Source organism: Dromaius novaehollandiae, chromosome 1, assembly GCF_036370855.1.
Source record: "Dromaius novaehollandiae isolate bDroNov1 chromosome 1, bDroNov1.hap1, whole genome shotgun sequence".
NCBI lineage: Eukaryota > Metazoa > Chordata > Aves > Casuariiformes > Dromaiidae > Dromaius > Dromaius novaehollandiae.
Window position 1 is genome coordinate 181848206 of NC_088098.1, and position 18887 is coordinate 181867092.

General features: G+C 35.5%; 1 protein-coding gene and 1 long non-coding RNA gene across 3 annotated transcripts in view; one reads left to right on the forward strand and one right to left on the reverse strand.

Moving 5' to 3' along the window:
• DIAPH3 (diaphanous related formin 3) overlaps window positions 1-18887 on the forward strand; it is a 244212-nt gene that overhangs the window by 186228 nt on the left and 39097 nt on the right. The gene's annotated exons all lie outside the window — the stretch shown is intronic.
• The window catches only part of LOC135327143 (uncharacterized), a 43839-nt gene continuing 41044 nt past the window's right edge, over window positions 16093-18887 (reverse strand). Inside the window, exons 2-3 of the long non-coding RNA XR_010387223.1 lie at window positions 17442-17495; window positions 16093-16364 (exon numbers count right to left, since the gene is read on the reverse strand). This is a non-coding gene — a long non-coding RNA (uncharacterized LOC135327143). The remainder of the gene's footprint in view (window positions 16365-17441; window positions 17496-18887) is intronic.

Sequence of the window (18887 nt, forward strand, 5' to 3'; positions counted from 1 at the left end):
GTTGTTCTGTTTAAGACCAATGTTCCACTTCAATACTCACTTCATAGGCCAAGTCAAATTACTGCTTATTCTGACGGATATAATGCCCTTGAAACAATTTGCACTGTTTATTATAAAGAGTTTCTTCCTAGAGCAGACAGCAGAATTCAAAGAAACTGTGACCGTAAAAGTCAATTTTGCATATGTGGAAAAAATAGGCAGATGAGGAAAGTTTATTTACTCATTTTTATTTGTTTAGAACTACTTCAGCATTGGCATAGTTCGACACACATGCTGTCTCTCACAGAGACAGCAGCCCTGAGGAATTTACTTTCTAAAATAGATAGCAATAAGATTAATTTTGACATGAAGTTTCTGGTATCCCTATCTAGTGATCTCCTTCTCTTGTAATTTAATGTTGGAGAGGATAAAGCATTTGAGTCATAGGGGATGACAGCAAATGAGAAGAGATTTGGATGAAAAATAAGAAAAAACTTGGATTCTTTCAAATCCTTTTCAACCAAGTTAGTAACATCAACCTTTATAATAAAAATATAAAAATAGATATAAAATGTGTATTCATTTATTTATTTTAAAATGCCAAATGCTGCAAAACGGATGTGCAGGTTCTGTTAAACTGCATGTAGAAAAGGGTACTTCAAATCAGTAGTAAATGCATATTAGTATACTGTGAAAAGATGGGTATAGAAAGGAAAAAATAAGTTCTGTTAACATTTTGTATAAGCCAAACTCAAACTGCCAACCTTAGCGCTACCCATATTTAGAAAAAGAGATGAGAAATTATAATCCTACAAAAAATTTGAGTGTCTATTTCATTACACTTCTTGTAAAATCTTTTGAGACTTTTCAGATATAAAATCCTATGAGTAAGTTGACACACATATCCTCCCATTCTGTATCCTATCATAAAGAATTATATATGAACATAATATAGACAAGAAAGAGAAGCAAAGCTTTTTAAAAATAATGATTTTAGGTGCAACCTTGAGACAAGAATAGGGCTTTACAAGGGGACTTATTCTGCAGAGGTTTGCAGAATTTATTCCTAAAGTGAGACCCTTTGAAGATGTCAAATTAGGCACTCAGAAGCGCTAATTGCTTTTGTAAATATCCTGCCAGTGTGCACTGGTGCCAGTTTAATATGAATGCTTCTCTCAAGGGAAGCAGGGGCATTTGCTGCAAGATAAGAACTGTGGCAAAGAGGTGACATTTGAAAGCAGTGACACTGTATATTCCATAATTGCACATACAGTAAATGTCAGCTTCCTAAACGTCTAGCTAGGTAACCAGATTTCCAAAATCTACTACAGGCAATTTATATATTCAAAGCAGTAGTCTGAATGTGCATCAGTGGAGAATCTTAAATCAACTGCAGGAGCTATAAATTACCAACAATTTACCCATATTTGTATTTTCATTGTTTAGTCATGCAGAAGTTTCCTTTCAAAGAAAATTATTGAGTTGATTTGTATAGTAAAGAGGTTCTGTCACTCCTCAGAGTACTTTTCAAGTCAATTCCATATTTGTTAAACAAGGTTTTAGGCATAAATTTACAAGGCTTTCAACTTTGTTTATTGTATTGCTAATGTTAAGAACAAGTGATATCTAAACTCTTGCTTCCTTCTTCAAAAACTTTGAACCAAACAGTATAGAAAATATGCACCAGCTGAACAACAGCCATAATGCTGTGTGTGTGTGTGTGTGTGTGTGTGTGTGTGTGTGTGTGTGTGTGTGTGTGTGTATTCTTTTTTCTAAGGGATTATCTTTTCTTGAAAGCTGTAATGTTTGTGAAATATTGAGTAATGAAATTTCATCATCTAGATGCTACAAATGCATTTTGTCTGGTTGAAGGGCTGCACTGGGGAGAGAATTCCAGATTGATACGAATGGTGCATCATCCCTGACCTGAACCTAAATCTGTGACTCAAGCAATGTCTGGTTAATGCAACAGTATTTAGTCAGTATTTTAAAAGATGTTAAGAAAGCACAAAATATTAATCATGAAATGTTTTAATTACAGTTAATTCATCTTTTGCCAGATAAGTGAATGTATTCCGTTCACGTTCTCGGTTTTTTTCCTCCTTTTGGCAAATTTGGTTTCATTTTTAACCCAAGTGTGTTTTGCAATAGAACAAAAATGTACAGTGTAAAGGAAATACTGGATTTAAGTTTCTGCCTGAATTTTTTTTCCATTTTTAATCAGCATTCAGCAAATGTACAAATAAAAGACATTAAATAGATGCAGGGAAAACAAGAATATTGTGTAGTTTCTTTCCTTTTTTGGGGTTGGGAACACTTGGAAGCTTTACTCTCAAGTCTTGGGATACTCTAAATGGAAATCAGCATTTAAGATGAAGCAAAACTGCTGGGTTTGCCTGTAAGTTGCTTGATAAATGCTGTATCATCTTTGTTCCGTTCCAAAAATAGACTAATCTTGTATATTTCCATCATACAAGCCTAAGTGAAAATCTACATCAACCATCCAGCAAAATAATGAGAAGCCTCAAAAGACTTAGAGATAAGTCTGAGCCACCAACACTAGTGGTAAAGGAAGTAAATACAGGGGCAAATACAGCTTTCATAAGAATGGCAGAAGGAAAGATGATAGCCAGAATTATACTGCATGATCTAGACTAGTGCTGGATAGTTGAGCTGTACCTCTGTAGATTATATGGAAATTGTTTAGGAAATTACTGGGTTTTTTTACGTGATGCTCCGACCCTGGTATTCATCAGTTTCATGTTGATTTACCTTAAACTGTTTTTAGGATTGTACATGTATACAATGTAGTACCTATAAAAATTATACAATACCTTTATGCAGCTCATCAATGAGGAAAGACTTTGTGAATATATCACCCTTCCACTCTGATACCTTCACTACTTCTGACCTTCTGTATTCAGTTTATACCCTACCCGTTATATATACTCATTATACACCTATGGCCTTCTATGCCACCATAGCACATCACCCACACACTTTACCCACTGCATTTCCATCAGTGAACACCTTTTCTTAAGCTGATGCAGCTCTTGACTCCAGAACGAAAAGCTATAGTTTAAGCAATTTCAGGAAAGAATATTTCAATTTTGGAGAATATTGGGCTAATCAGGGAAGTAGTCACTTTCAGCATACACTGCAAGCAGTTCTACCCTGCTCTTTAATTGGCATGGTAATGCTGTTTAAATGAAACATTCTTTAAACAAGATTTTAACCAAACAGAAAAGTAGAAAACTTTCTGAAGTTGATGTAGTTTTCTAGCAGCTTTAATTTCTTCCATACAGAGATTTTTGAAAGCCAAGATTACTAATATACGTTTTCACCTTTGAAAGACCAACAATGCTGCCTTATTTGCAACAAAGACTATGCCCACTATATTTTGTCATGATATCTTAACAGAAAAAAAAAAGGCTTTTTGTATAATAATGAGATTTTTTTATTTTACTGGGGGGAAGAGTTTATCTCATGCTTTATTATCTCATAACATATTTATCTAACTCCCTATAGAGGAACCAAAGAAAAACTGTTATCTGACCCTACAAGTTTGATTTTATTTACCTTCGATTTTTAATAAGGTTAGAAAACTAAGACAGAATTTATTCTACGTTGCATCCAAATGTGTAGGCCTAGCATTTGATTCCCTATCTTCTTGTTGCATAACAAAATGATAACATAAGTTGAAAAGATAACGTTGAGAACACTTAGTTGTCATAAAAAGGGAAATGGCATGAAACCTCAGCAGGTTTTAACTGTTGGCAAATACTTACTACAGAGTAAGGTTGCCCCCTCACCCCATTTTCTTAGGCTTTAAGTCTTTTTCTTTGTATTTGAAAAGAGGCAAGTGTAGATGGTACATTACAGTACAGTGTGTACTGTAGGTACACAGTATATAGGTACTTGAGTTAGATCTAGACTGTTTTCTCTAATTGAAGGAGGATAGCTGCATTTAGACCAGGAAGATCATTCTAAACATGCCTTCCTACTTCCAATACCTCAGCTCACTCCTTTAGAACAAATGTGGATATCTCTGTACAGCACTGAATTGAGCTGTGGCAGAGGCACCTTTAGGAGCTATGTCCAAGAATTCTGAGAAGTCTTAAACCACAAAAAAGTAGTATACACTTCCATAATACCCTTTCGTAGGTTTCTTTTCTATTTATAAAAACTGAATTCAATAATTTAATAGGGTATACATTTTTACACTGAGAATCACTTTGTCACCTATATTCTTTCTTGCCTTCTGAGAACATATATTGACTTGAAATATAGCATTTTCTGATAATCTCCATTCATAAGCAGAGTTAAACCATTTTAATAATCTGAAAACTGCTTTTTTAATATGAGGCAAATTTCTAGAACTTCACAAAAAAAATCAGTGGAAAATGGAGAAGTTTGTATCAATATTATAGGTATTTGTCTCACAAATGGAATGAAATCACAGTTGTTTAGGTATAAACACCCTGGACAAAAGAGCTTAATAGAACCATAGGTGAACTATTTGTTGGAAAATACCTGCCTAATGGGACATGAGCAAATGAATATGCCAGTATTTTCATGGTCAGAGCCTCCAGGCCTCCATATTTCACTTCAAGCAGTCATTGGATTAAAGACTGAATAGTTTTTGTTGAGGGATAACCAGCCTTCCCCATTCAATATGAATGCCTGAATCAGGAGGCTCAGTAATGTTGTTCACATTCTTTTTGTACTTATTAGTGAAATTCTGTGAGAACAGGGGTAATAAACAGAAGAGCGCTTTCCAGGGATATGGAAAATATGGTTTAAATCCCCTTAGAAAGGGAATAATTGAACCTGGATGAAACAAGGCTAAGTGTAACTGGATGGGGCTTTTCATAATCTCGGTTTTGAACTTGGCACCCACATTTCACTTGTCTTTTACTTTGGTAACTGAAGTTATTAAAAGCAAAAGAAATTAGTATCAGAATTATGTTCCTTAATTTCACTTGTGGCAATGACTGTTTCTCATAAATGCACCAGATCTTTCATGCAATGCATGGAAAGGAACCAGTGCATTAAAGGAACCACATACTTTCACATAACACTACAATTACACAGCATAGCTAAAGGTTAAAAAGGGGCTCAGGCAGAAATTTGACATACTGTAGATGTGTCGCCAGAGAAATAAGTCTTCAAGGCAGAGACTGATGTGACTTGCACCACCCACTTTTTTTCTCCAGCCTCTGGAGAAGGGATCAGAATATATACTCCATTTAAAAAGCCAGTATCTAAGCTATTACAAATGAAATATCTTACAGAAGTGGTCTCCTAGATAAATACTTTTATATCTTTGTAATTTTTTTTTTTACTATAGTCACAATTACATTTGGTGATTTCTTTTCTGTTTTTCTAGTTTCAAAAATAGAGAGATTTCTCCCCACATACCTTACTTCAATTCCTTGCCGAAATTGTTTTCCCACAGGAAATTTCTCTTGAGAAGTTTATCTGAGGACCTACTCCTATTTCAGTATGTGTGTGTTATGCATTGCTGTTATTACCAGGGAGAAAATTGCTCACTCTTCCTAATACACTTTTTCTTCCTGTATTCTAAAATGCAAATATTTCCATTATTCCATTCTTTCCATGAAAAAGTAAAATTCACAGCATCTGATCCTTCATTTCACCACTGTTAGCTCAAAAAGTGGGTAAGTGAATCCAATGATTCCAAGTCTGCTTATAACCCATATGAACGTGATGCCAAATTATGGGATTAGAGGAGCTGGAGGAGGATGTTGTGGTAAATTTTGGACAGTGTTTAATGAATGAAACGAACTATAGCAAAAGACACAATTTTTAAAGTTGCCATACTGGGAAATGGGCCCTATCCTTTGCCCTGGTCCTAAGTGGTTCCTGGTTTTGTTTTTTTTTTCTTCCCCCAGTTTTCATTGTTTGGTACTTCTGTAAAGCAGACCCCATGGATCTCAAGTTAGTAACCAAACATCCACAGCTGCAAGTGGATTTAGTAGGATCACAGCTCTAAAAACGTGAAGTGCTATATAGTGCTAATTACCATGGGATACCAGGTATTAAGCACTTTTGATCTCCCCAAATTAATGTATATATTTGATTTCTTAAAGAGTATTCAAGTTGCATAAATAAAGATACCAACTTAGGGAAGTTAGGCTACTTATATTTAGATAGCGAGAGGGACATACCCATCTTAGACAGGAGTTTTCTATAAATTGTTGATAGTCAATGAGCCTAGGCATCATATTTAAGTGCCTATGGTTGACAGACCTATAGGTGTTTCTCCGTGTTTTAATTCTGTATCAATATAAGTGCTTGAAGTTCAGAGACCTGAAGGTATTTTGTCACGTTTTAATTCTGTATCTATAATAAAGTTAATAAAACATGGGGGCAGTGCACTGAATACTGAAGATAAAACAATAGCTTGAATAGCTGCTCTTTGAGTGTAGTCTTTTTGTGCACTGAACGATGCAAGATCTTGTGGGAGAAAAATAATGAATTGTCTCTTACAATGCATATATATAAACCTTTGTGTTAAGTTTGTATAGCCAACTTTAATTCTTATGTGTGTGTTTATGTAATTTATATAAAGATACAGCTAACTACAGTGCTAATGTTTTTCAATGTACTAATGTTTCATTAGGATAGCTGGATAACAGCTCTCAGTACTATGATCTTAAATTATGTAGCTTTCCTCATATGCAGTATTTAAAGGTAATGCTTCACAACTGCTGACTAGTATAACGAATGTAAATGTTACATGAAATGTAGTCTTGGTAGACTTCAGACTATATCAAAATAGTTTAAAAACAGCAAGATTATTTATACAAATTACAAGAAAAGTGTCTCAGTTGCGTATCTTTTAATGGACATGTTATGTTGACAGTTTCAGTGTAAAGGGTAACTCGGAGTGATGCATGAGTAGCTGCACACTCTGCTCAGGCTATTCAACACGGAATAGAAAGTACTATGCTATCAGGTAATCCCTAGTTTTATAATTGTACTGTAGATGGTAGTCTTCCCCTTTCCCTAAGAAATATAAAATCTTTTTAATTCTGTGTGATCCATCATCAGGCAACTACTCAAAAAAGTAACATTCTTAAATGCTCTCAAATGTCTAGTAGCAAAAATAAATGAAGGGCAGAGTGCATTAAGGGATTTCCAGTTGTGTCTCACAGGGCAGAGAAAACTGCTGTGAGGGAGCTCTTGGGAAAGCTCCTACTCCTGCTGCCTTTAGCAATAGCTTCCTGACTAATCAGTCTCCAAGCTTCCACCAGTGCCTTAAGTCTGTTCTTTTCTGTTTGCCAGTCACTGATTGAAAACAGGACACAGCCAATTACTCTCCACTGAGTTAACCCAGTCTCTGTTTATCCACCTAACAGCAGTTGCTGTTAGATCATTTTATTGAAAACTTGTTAGGTAGTGAGATCTCCTATTATAAAATGTTTGGTTTGATTCAGTTTTGTCAAAAAATGAGAGACTAGTAGTCTAAGACAGAATATCATATCATTGTTTCCTGTGGAACTGAAAACAAAATATGCTTTAGTGGTATTACCTTTTTTTTTTTTCTTCCTTTTCCACATTTCAATCACAGTTAAAAATAGTCTGTCTTTATTTTTAAAGGGCTCTGTGTGTGTGTGGTGTGCGTGCAGTGTGCGCCTCTATAACTGAGGATGCTACTATCCTAATCTCTTAGTTCCCTAGTCTGAGATTTGATCTTCCTTCATGGCTGCTTTTCTTTTTCTCTTCCTACCCCCCTTTCTGGTAATTTCTTAAGCCTTATGAGAGATACGTAATGACAGCTTTTCATGTTCCCTACCCCATCCAGGACACTAGAACATTCAACAGTACCACTTACTGTAGTACACAAAACATTTTCCTGCTTCAGTCTGCAAATTTAGGCTAACAAAAAGGGTTTTTTTTTTTACCTGTATCAATAAACTGTAAAACACACTGTGGGCTAAATGAGCATATTACTTACAGAAATCTTCAACACTTACTAGTCATAAAGCATTGGTGAAATTGTGCATGTTGAAGGAAATACAACCAGAAAAGTTGCAAAAGAATCTCCAACTAATCTTTTCTGGTACAATAATACACCACATAGTATATATTTGATTTGTTAATTTTTGTAAGAGCTGAAAATACAAAAGAACGCATTAAAAAGCAGGTTCTAGGTCAAATTTAACATCATTATGTTTGGTTTTGGTAGAATGTCTTGCTTAAAACAACAATAAGCTGAATGTGATCAGGTCACCAAAAACTTAGTAATATACTGTCAAAACTTAGTAGAATAATTTTAAATTAAATAACTAGGCTATTTTTTCCCATTTAAGGATCCAGGGAATTTTCAGGTTTTCTTCATCTGTGCCTTTAAAATGCTAGCAACTTGAGTAATTGGGTATTTTCTCTTATATGTAGCTCTTCTCTGCTTTTAATTTAGCCCAGTGCTTTTAAAAGTAGGAGTTATCCTTTTAGTTTGCAAATCTTTATTCCCCTAGCCTGCATTGATACACTGAATGTCTTTTTAAAATGTTTGCAGTAAGTAATATATTTCTGCAAGTGATAAGAAAACTCATTTGATCAAGAACACTTTTTAACAAGAATACTAACTGCATTTTATATGGAAATAAAGCTTCACTAAAATTAATCTTCCAAGGTTTGGTTTTGTGGAAGCTAAACTGAACAAGTTAGGGAGAACAATAGGACAATATCAGAAATCAGAAAGCTCTTTCTGAACTGCCAATATGTATATTAGTAACACTGCCTCATGCTCCTGGCTTTAGTTGCAGATTTCATCCTTAAATTATTTTTTGTAATTATTGATGTGGAATTATCCTTGAATCAAATTGTTCATCTTCAAAAGCCAAATGGAGTGCAGTAAAAGTTTGTAATCTGCTAGTTTTTTTTGGAATATGATAAGCATGCTAGTACAGAAGTCCACTTCAAGGAGCTTTATACTCAGAGGGTGTTGCAACCTTGCTGCCTTAAACTACACTTTAAGATTTTGGAGATAATGGCACACTCACATGAGGTATACTTGAAGGAACTGGAAAAATGCAAAAAGTATTTTTCTTAAGGCCACAGAGACATCACATGAGCCCAAAGGAGATTTTGAGCCAGGCTTTGTAGCATGGAGCCTGCTAGTTTGTTTTAAAGATAGAGCATGATGTGGGCCAGTCCATGCCAATTGCATAGTGGCTTGTGCAATTCTATAATGGTTCTCCAGCCATTAAAAGACTAGATACATTGTTCAGTAATATTCCCCTTTTTCCTTTTAAGTTCCAAATAAGTGTATATGTATTCTGAGGGAAGGAGAAAAAGATTGAAAGAGCGAATCTTAGACTGTAGCTTGCAGTAACGTTTCAACATAATGTTTTTTTTCTGCCATCATATGAATTACTAATGCTTACAAGTGCAGAAAAAAAACACTGAAAATCTGCACACTTAAAGATACCTTATTTGAGCTCTTATTAGCAACTTGTATAGGCTATTTTAAGGAATGATCATGTTTCAGACCTGTCCATTGACTTCTGTTTTTAAGCTTTGTGTGGGTTTTTTTTATGAAATCAAAGATGTATTTCCTTTAAAGGGTGGGAAAAATAGTAAAAGAAAATACAGAAAAGATATTTTTAATTTAATATACAGTACTTATAAGTTGGAGATGTGAATACTGAATATAGACAACGCTAATAGACAGCTGTTAATAGTCACCTGATAAAGTAGGAATGAAAGGCACTTTCTCCTTGGGTGTGTATTTCAGCTTTCTTTTTGATTTAGGAACAGTGAGCATAAATATATGTTTTAGGTGATCTGATTTTAACAGAGTTATGTTAGACTAAATTAACAAAGAACCTGGAAATCTGTTTTTATGACAGCCAGGGGAAAAAAAAAAAAAAAAAAAAAAAAGGACTTTGTGTGGCCCACCCTAATAATCTGTTGCACTAATCAATCTGTTGCCATCCTGGATTTTCACACAGAAGTTTTATTTCTTCAGCAACAGGAACTCCTGAACTTTCAAGATAAACCCCCTTTATGGGCTGAACAGTATGATTCTCTGTTGCCTAGCAATACTTGTAAAAATTTTGCAGAAAAAGTATGGGAAAACACTAGGACCAAATCCTTAGTTGTTGCAGACTGGATTAGCACATGGTAGCTTATATGAGTAAGTGTGCATGCATGCGCATACGTACACACACAAGCAGGGGGCAATATCAACTTGCTTAAATACTTGCCCTTTACTTATTTTTCTCTATTCAAACTCAGAGTGGTTCTCCATAATCGTTATCTTCTGTTTCGTTTTCTCAGGGCAGAAAGTTTTGTGCTTCTCACACCAAAAAATACTCAATTAATCATGAACAGTATTATAAGTCCTCTTAAAATGTTCTTTTTTGATGTATCAAAGAAATTAAAGTTGAGCTTCAAATCTATGCCCTTTTTACAGTAAAAGAAGGAAGTAGAATTTCAACATGTAATAAAAGTAATGTATACTTTACAATATTTTACCCATCATTTTTGTGGAGTTTCTTATCTTTGAGGCACATGAGCTGAGTGCTGCAGTGTTGGATTTAATTTTAGTTCTTATACATGTATGGAAGTGGTTTGTGAAATTGAACAAATTCACTCAAGGAAAGTTGAAATAACTTTGAGTTTACTCAGTAAATCAGTACAGACTTGTTAAATCAACCTAAGAATAGAACTTCTATCCTTTAAACTTTCCATTGGGATTTATTATTGGAGTGCATATAATAACTCATTATTGATTAATGCACAAGAGATGTTCTCCGGTAATTTATATTCATATGAAGTATCTGTATTAGTTTTCCTTTTGCATATTTGTAAATAAAATCCCATTAATTATTAACCAAAAATTGAGTGAGCCCTGAAACTCAGAAAGCCGGATCACAGTGCCACATCAATCAGAAGCAATGATTTTCTAGGATTTTTTTTTCATTTCAAATTAAGGTTTCAAATTAATATTGCTTATTTCTTTCTTAACGATGAATTAAACTTTCAACGGTTTAAAGAAACAAGAAGTAAGGTGATAAAACTAGTATTATCTATCAAACTAAACTAGAGCTTAACGCAAGCTAAATTAGGCCATCTTCCAAAGCAGTGACAAGATAATATCTAAATTATTCCAGTGCTATCATTGGAATTAATTATCAGAAACTTACTTATTTATCAAAAATTGTAATTTACCAAAAAAATTGATTTTTAATACAATAGTAGTTATTATCTTAAAGAACTGTGGGACAGGGGAGAAGCTTTATTGTTTTAAAGAAAAAGTGTTTGGAGTTTGGGGTGGTTGTTTTTTTTTCAGAAGTTTGCTTTTTTTGCACCCATTCCTCTGCTGCTCATGCATATGACAGGAATTAGGGAAATAAAATATTTCACAGAAACCATGATTTTAGAAATGAGATTGTGATTTATCCATTTTTAATGCCCTCCCGTAATTGCTGTTATGTCCTCTTAAAAAAAGAAAAAAACCCCAACATTTTGCAGAAAGTTGACAAAATTTGGGGGGGGGGGGGCGCGGAGTTGCCTGGTCTTAGCATGTAGGAAGCTGTTGAAAATGTGGCAGCTGCTATCTTAGGCCACTTGGCTGCTGGAGACTAGCAGTGCACTAGTTGCTGGTGCGGAGTACTTAACCACCAGCCAGGTCATGGGCCCAGCTGCAGACTATTATATATTATAAAATGAATCTGCCAAGGGGCCGTTTATACACATTTTTCAGAACAGAGTCCGCATTTCATAAACTCGAAAGCATTACGAGGAAAAAAAAAAAAGTAATTCCAAGATGTTTTTAAAGGGTTTAAAAATTCACAGCAGCTTCCCGAGTTAAATGTGTGGCCCGACAGCAAAAAGCAGCATGCAGTGCTCTGTGTTGTTTGGTTTAAAAGTTTTGAAGAGTGCTTATGGAACAGTTTATTTACACTTTTCAGTTTCTGTTAAAATGTTTTCACTTAATTCAAATTCAGCCCAAATTAACAACTCAATGTACTTTGGGATAATTAAATTAGAGTCTCCTCTTATCTTGGCTCACCATGCAGACTATAGCCCACCCATATAGCTGCCTTTACTCCATTGCTATAGCAGCTCTGTTATTTAGGAATAAATCTTTTCTTGTCCCCATCAGTTGCTGTGAAATGAATGTAAACCACCTGTGAAAAAATTAGCATATTTGGAAGGACTTCTTGCATTTGGCTGTCTGGCCACATTCCAAGTATTTTTTATGGCTGTATAAAGGAAGGAGTAATAAAGGTATTTCAGATGTTCCTAGTTATTAAAATAGTCATAGACATACTGCAGGCTAGGGGGAAAAAAAGAAAAAAAAAGTCGGCTCTTATTAATTAAACTCAGGAATAAAGGGAACGATAGAAAGTGCCAGTGAGTAAGTACATGAGGCTAAACCGCGGCCATTATGTTTGGGAGCGTTTGCAGCGGCACGCACTGGTCTTCGCTGCAGCCTCGCGTCGTCCGGGCAACTCGCGTTGCCATGGCGATGGAGGGCCGCGGCGGGAGCGCGGCGCATGCTAATGGCGGGCGGGGGCGCACCCCGGCGCGCGGCGGCAAGGGCTGGCCGCGGCTGGGCTGGGCGGGGGGGGAGGTCGCTGGCGCGGGTGGCGGCGGTCGCTGAGGGCTGACAGGGTGTCACTGCCGCTTTCGTTTCATAACAGCGTTAACGCGGCATTAGGCCTCCCGCCAACCCTCCCCCCAAAATTTGCACAGCATTGGGTTAGTGCCCACAGTGTTGCGATTAGCGAAGGTGTTAAAGTAGCACCGTTAGCGGCGTTGTAATTAGACATCTGGGTTTTGGTGGTCCTGAAACTTCGCTGTCGACACGTATTCCTGGCCGAAGAAACCCACATTGCAAAGACTTATCATTTTTTTCTAAAGTGTTGAAAATTCGGTGAAACTTGCTAGTTGATGGTGTTTTTGCTCTTTTAATAAATAATAGGTATGGGTAGAAGCCAATTTTGGAAAACAACCTACCACTGATAGTAAAGAGAGGAAAGTAGTGGTGATGCAATTAAACTTTTTTTTAGTATTTATTCCCAAGTATATATAGTTGCTTATGAAACTCATACTATAATTGTACCAAACATCTTCTATGAAAATTGCATAAAAATGAAGTCATGCAATGTGTTAGTTTATACCATTCAGATTTGATACTAGTAACGTGTTCATATAATTTCCTGCACAACTTTGTATTATATGTGGTTTTAAATGTGTATGTGTCTTTACATACCAGAAGGACCCCTTAAAAGAGCCAGTTGCATTCAGTCTTGAAGGATTTCATCAAAGTAGGATATAATCTGTGTTTGTTTCAGAAAGTTGAAAATGGGGTTCACAGTTAAAGACAATATTTGCAGATGGCTGTGATTTGTATTACCTTTGGACCACATATACTGGCTTAAGAGGCAGTAGTCATTCTCTGTTACTTTTGTATCTGCGTACAGATGCTTACACATTTATAATGTCTAAATCGGATCTCAGCTCTTTCCTTTAACTACAGAAAAATAATTTGAACTTCCTGTACAATTAGTGGGGTTTGGGTTTTTTTTTTTTTCTATTTTGCTTTGCTTTTGTGAAAGTTGTAATAGGATACTTGGGAAGTACCGGGAGAAATCCTAGGCTGAATGTAAGTGGTGGCCCTTCCTTAAGTGAATCTGTCATTGTGGTGCATGTAGCAGGATTGGGGAGGTTTGTTTGTTTGTTTTCTGGTGGGAAGACAGAAAAAGTTTGACAAAAAGCATACTTTTTCCCTCATATTTATTCTCATTGTATTGAAAACTGAAATTTCATTTCATATGAAATGTCTCATTTTTCAAGAATTTGTGAGAAAGGTGATAGAGGATGGGTGTTACTACCTTTGCTCAGCATCCAAATTACTTGGTCATTTAGCTGGGGTGTGAGAAACACAGGTTCAGTGTGTTTCAAGAAGATTTGCAAGTTTACAGGGAGTGAAGAAGTCGCCTACCCACTAGGTTAGATATTCCTTCTGAATTGGTGCATGTCCTGAATATCTGTGAATAGTGGAACAGTCCTGGCAGGGGTGGAGAGACCCCATGAGAAATGGGTATCACAGAGTTAATCAAGACATACTGTCACTGCATTACATCTTCTGGCAACTTTTTAGGTGCAGTTGTGAGGTTTATGGCCTCAGTTGTTATGATTCCAACAACTTAAGAAGATTTAGAGTGATATATGGGCCAATTTTGTGAGGTGCAGGATTTTCTATGTGGATGGCGTGCTTGTAAAATTAAAACAACTGCAGCTTTTCTTTCACAACTTTCATACAGCCTGTTCCTTTTGTAAAAGCCCTCAAAAACATGCCACAAGAAATGACTGGATTTTTTTAGTCAGTCTTTGAAGAGACATGAGTCCCGAGGCACTTTCTCTGAGTTCCTTGGGAATAAAAGATACTGTGTTTGACATAGTTCTGTAGATCATAGGACCAATACTACTTCTGTATGCTTTTTTTTCTTTCTGTTCTTTTTGAGGATCATGTTTTGTTACAGGATTCAAATGGGTGTGGTGATCTCTGAGAAAAGTTAGTGTTCACATTTCCGTTCATATTTTTCCAGATGATCTTCCTCATTGCCCTTTCCTGGGTCCTTCACAAGAGAAATTGTTTTAAAAAGATGATGCAACTATTTAAGCAAAAACAAGTTCTTCTGCAGTTTCGAGAACATGTCTTTTACATTTTTCGTTCAAATAATCATCAATATGGATTAGGTTCTCATATGAGAGTGTTACCCAGTCATTGCCTGTATATTTCATTTATTTGTATTTTTCTTCTTTTTCCTTTTATCTTCACCTTTCCATTCTAAGCCTTTAGTTAAGGAAACCACTGAAGAACACAACATATTTTTCTAATGTCCCTATCATTCTGCATACACTAACAAAAGGTTAGAAATAGCATTCAGGTTAGGTTTTTATCCCCCCCCAAAATGTCCTTCCCCTATCTGTGGTTTATGAAAAAGTCAGTTCATTTGTTCTCAAGTTTTACGATGTAATGTTAGCATCTTTCTTTACTTCATTAGCCCATTCATTTCTTAAGACAAATTCTTAGGTTTCAATATATGTCCGTTGCAATAAAATGTAGGGGAAAAAAAGCCTCTTTTTTGGACTGGCTGCACATTCCAGATTCAGATCTGGCAGTGCTTGGCAGTAGTGAAATAACACTTTAGGCATAGGTGCTCATTTGGCTAGCAGATGAAATATTCTGAAATTCCAGAATGTAAGAGAGAAACCTCTCTTTAATTGGCCTGTGGCACTCTAAATAAATCTGTAAGTCATTTGTTCTTCTAAGATCCATGGGTTCTCTGATGTGTTAGTCTGCCTGTTAAGTATGAAAAATTTGAGAAGGCTGTTAGTCAATGATATTTGCACTGAGTCCCCAAGGGAGGAAGCTCAGAGAGACAAGTCATGTGGAAACTGGTTATAATACCTGTGCCTTGCTATATAATACCTGTGCCTTGCTATAACTACAAGTGAAAGACCCTAAAAGACATTTGGGGGAAAAAAATAGTGGCAACACTTGGAAACATTAGAAAGGGAATTTTAGTCAGCCCATAAACATGACTTATATTTTTATAAAGTTGGATATCACAGAACAGTCAGGAACCTATTTGGGCTACTTTAACTCACTTTGTTGCGTTCTTTCATGAATCCTTTAGAGATTAGTAGAGGAAGTGCTGTGAATATCTGTGATTATGGTAATTTCTTGCAGAAGGGAAAACACCGTTATCTGTCCTTGATCAATCAATCCTACATTTCTCCCAGAAGAATACATATTGTAGTATTTTCATACAGAAAAATTAGGGGTTAATGGTGCTATTTTCTACTGACTCAGTAGCTAATACTAATATTCTGGATTAGAAATAAACTTCCTAAGAGGTTTAAATAAGGATTTTTTTTTAGTCAATGCCCATATTATTAATCCAAATAGTATCATTGCTATATAGTGTCACTGTAGGGAGTATCAGCATTATTCCAAATGGGAATATAATGTTGTGCATCCCAAAATTAAGATATAGCACATTAAAACAGCACCCCTGGCAGCAACTTTTTTTTTCAATGTGTGTTACTTAAACAATTGTTTGCCAGAAAACTGTAAGACCTTTATTTCTAAGCATACACTATAACCTATTAAATAATATGGTTCAGAGCTTTTTTCTTCTACATCAAGCGCTCCAGTGAAGTTGAAACATTCACCACTTGCTTTAAGCAAATGAAGATTCTAATTCATTTTGTGATACAATTCTTTTTAGATCAGCCCTTGAAACTTTGATATGAAGTAGATCCACGTGTTAGGATAGGTAGCTTCTTTGTTGTCACACAGTTCATTGTGCCACTTGGTAGATCGGTGAATTCTGTAAGATAATTTATATTTATAATTATTCATAATGTTTTAAAGTATTATAATTAGTCTTTTTATGTTTACAGAATATTATATTTCTTTTCTTATGTATTGACAGCTGAGCCAAGCATGGTGGGAAGAATACAGAGCTTATCTATCACCTCATGCTTAAAAAGCAAGAGTTTCATTTAAAAGATTCACTGTTCCAACTTGCACATATAATTACTGTAAGGCCATAATAATGGGTCAGCAAAAGCAATTTGTTTTTGGATCAGATGATAGTATTACTTAATAAAGACAGAATTCCCGGTAAAGATGGTTGTAGATACATTGTTGAGATTACAGAGCATGATTCTCTTGGTTCCTCCTCCCATCTTTAGGAGTGATTGATGCTTTATATTTTGTAAGTGTTGCTCTGATGCTAGAGTATAGGAAATTCTAAAGGAAACCTGTTTTATATATTAACCTTCCTGAATAGTTTATGTGTTAAAAATTATAACAGTGAAGTGAAACCAGATGGACTGAGTAGAGTTGACAGCACCTTTCTGAGTGATGAAATTGCTATTGATTTATGACAAATGCCAGTAAAAGCAGGCAGGGACTGTTTTGTTGCTGTCAGATGAGAACTGAAAGTAGGCAGGTTTTGTTATCAATCATTTGTTGTCGGTGTAAGACAGTGGCAGGCTGTTATAATTGATTTGATAGCTCCTTCTGACTTGAACTCTAGTGGCCACCGCAGATTGTGGCAATGCAGTGGTGCAGAGAATTGACATGAAAAGGAAGTGACATGACTCCTTAGAGGCAGAGTTGTATGATTTAAAGGGATATGTTTATCAAAACATGTATAAATCAGAATTTTCAGACCAAGATGCAGTTTGTTGATAGCATCCAGTTTTGAGATTAATCTGGAAATGAGTTTATCATATATTGTGGCATTAAATAGATATTTTATGACCTAAAAGGATTTGCATGGACAAAGAAAAACCTTTTTCTTTGCTTTGCTTTAAACAGCAGCTTACATGATTTCATTCAGTTTAGTCTTTTGATGAAGCTTTTGATCTGATACGGTATCTGTCCCAGATATGCTTACCATGGCTATAGAATATCACTATGACACTTTGATCCTCTGTAATAGGCTGTTTTTCTGTAAAAAGAAAGAAAGAAAAGTGATTGCTATCAGAGAGCTACTAGGATTATTGGATAGGGCTATTGGGACCTCATTCTAAGGTAACCCCAAATTATTCCACAGTGTAATGGCCAGAAAATCTTATTTGTTTCTCTGTGAATTTTTGGTTCATGAACAATTTCAAAGTTTGAGGTTCCAGCTGAGTTAATTTACAAAGACACGTCGTCTTCTTCACCTTCCCCTACAAGGGTAAGGATTAGAGAATTAAAAAAACCTCATATCGCAGAAATTATCTTAGGAAACATTCAAAACTTATTTTGTTATAATCACATGGAAATTATGGAGCTGTTCTCCCTCTTTCTCGAGTATACAAATCAGATGCAGACTTACTTTTATCTGCAAACAAAACCATCTTTTGATAATGATTGCCTGTATTTGAGAGCATGAGGGATGAAAAAGCATCGTATGTTTTGCATAAACTGGGAATTCATGAGCTAGGAAGGACTCTGATAGGCAGGTAGGTGAAAAGATCAGACTTGTTTTTTAATACTGATGCCATGTAGCTGTAAGAAGAATCAACAGTTCCATGACTGTAGCAAGCAAAGTATTTTCCAGGAACAAAAATGACGTATTAATGCAATTTAGTTCACCAGGGTTCAGAAAGAATTAATTCAAACTAGTGTTAAAGTTAATGGAGGGCTGTTGAGATAATATGAAAAAATGGAGACTTTAATTAAATGAGGTGATTGAAACAGCTTGGCCTGTTTAGCGTAACAGAACAAAGGCAAGACGAATGTTTGTGTATATAAAATGCATATGTGATAATATATACAGTATATACGCTATATATATTTTATATTGTTATAGTATATATTTTAATATGTTTTGAGGGTAAATGTGGGAGAAGAAATGTTGAGCTAGGAGCTTAGGACAAGAGCAAGAGGAGATAAACGAGTTATGAATAAGTGAAGTTTTGAAAACAGCATTCTATTAGGATGGTGATGGGCTGCATGTTTTAAAATGTCATCTGATTAATGGACAAGTGAAGTTATATTAGCATCATTGTTAAAAATAATAGGGAACTGGAATCTATTAAGACTTAAATCCTATATTTTTAACCATGATTTTTTCCAGACTTATTTGTAATCTTCCCCAGTCTATGCCTGTATGCTTACATGGATTATCTTCTCTTTTGTATAAAATGCTTTTTGAAACAGAGGTGGTCGTTTGTTGAGTTCATATCGTAGAAAAATCTTTGTCGTCTTTAAGGGTTTTTTTGCATTCCAAATGTCAACTATAACTAGTTCTTCTAAAACAATTTATGGTTTCCCTAAATTCTTTCCATTCCTCATTACTTAAAAATCTGTCATTACTTAGATTCTATTCAAAGAGAATCTGTCTGCATGTTAA